This window comes from Propithecus coquereli, unplaced genomic scaffold, assembly GCF_000956105.1.
Source record: "Propithecus coquereli isolate 6110/MARCELLA unplaced genomic scaffold, Pcoq_1.0 Scaffold215, whole genome shotgun sequence".
In the NCBI taxonomy this organism is placed as follows: Eukaryota; Metazoa; Chordata; class Mammalia; order Primates; family Indriidae; genus Propithecus; species Propithecus coquereli.
Window position 1 is genome coordinate 1,473,027 of NW_012146634.1, and position 1,520 is coordinate 1,474,546.

Sequence of the window (1,520 nt, forward strand, 5' to 3'; positions counted from 1 at the left end):
TAAGTTAATTCCTAGGTATTTTATTTTATTTGTAGCTGTTGTAAATGGAATTACTTTCTTGGTTTGTTTTTTAGATTGTTTGCTCTTGGCAAAATGCTACTGATTTTGTATCCTGTAACTTTACTGAATTTGTTTATCACTTCTAATAGTTTTTTTTGTTGTTGTTGTTAAACCTTTTGCTGTCTTTAAATATAAGATCATGATGTCTGCAAGCAAGGCCAATTTGACTTCTTCCTTTCCAATTTGGATATTTCTTTCTTTCTCTTGTCTGATTGCTCTAGCTAGAACTTCCAGTACTATGTTGAATGACAGTGGTGAAAGTGGGCATACTTGTCTTGTTCCATATCTTAGATAAGGCTTTTGGTTTTTGATGATACTAGTTCAGTATGATACTAGCTTCTATATCCAGATTTTTGAGAGTTTTTATCATGAAGGAATGTTGAATTTTATCAAATGCCTTTTCAGTATCAATTGCAAAGATCATTTGGTTTTTGGCCTTCATTCTGTTGATATGATCTGTGTTTCTTTAGGGTTGGTTACTGCTGCTTATTTTGTGCCTTTGGTTGTATCATGTTTCCCTGATTATTCACGATCTTTGTGGCCCTACATTAGTGTCTGCATGCTTGAAGAATTAGGCACCTCTTCCAGTCTTTAAAGATTTCCCTTGGCTGGGAAATCCATCCAGTAGTCATCCCATCAGAAATTCTGTGTAGTACATTTGTCAGTGTCCATGTGAGGGCTTGGCTTACCTTGTGCTTGGGTCTGTGGGTGCCAGCCTGGAATCTGAGTCCGCACAGGCCAGCCTGGCATGGGGTGGGCCTGGAGCTAGAGGCCACAGAGTCTGGCTTGGTGTCTGGGTCCACAGGGGTAGGCCTGGAGCCTGAGGCAATTAGAGCCTGCATGGCACTGGGGTGGGCTCAGAACCTGGGTCCACAGAGGTTGACCTGTACATTGGCTCTGAAGGAGTTGGCCTGGTGTTAGGCTCTGTGGTAAAGCCAAGTGCTCACTTTACTCTCCTTCCCCCACATGAAGGGTATCTCTCTCCACACTGTGTTGTGCAGGCTTGGGATATGGGTGATACAGGTAATGTGAAACTGTCCTTACTATTCTCTTCAATATGTCTTTTCTTGTTTCTGTGCCCCACCCAGATGCTATAATTTCTCACCTGGATTCCTTAGCTCTTGTGAAGATATTTTTGTATATGGATGGTTGTTCTAATCAATGTTTCTATGAGGAAACAAGGGCTTGAAACTCCTATTTACAACCTTGGTTTTGTCATTCTAGTGTAAATTTTGAATCTAGCAGTAGGAAGCCTTTTATCATCCTAAGAATGACAGATTTGTTTAGCTGTTGTATTTGAGTTTGGAAGTACAGCCAGAAGTACCTGATCCACAAAAAACAGAAGAGGGGACTCGATTCTCCATATGCTACTATTTAATAAAATTGAAATTGGAAAGTAGGCTCTTAACCTACAGATTCCTGGTTTGGTATTATCACTTCCTCATATTACTTATGCTACA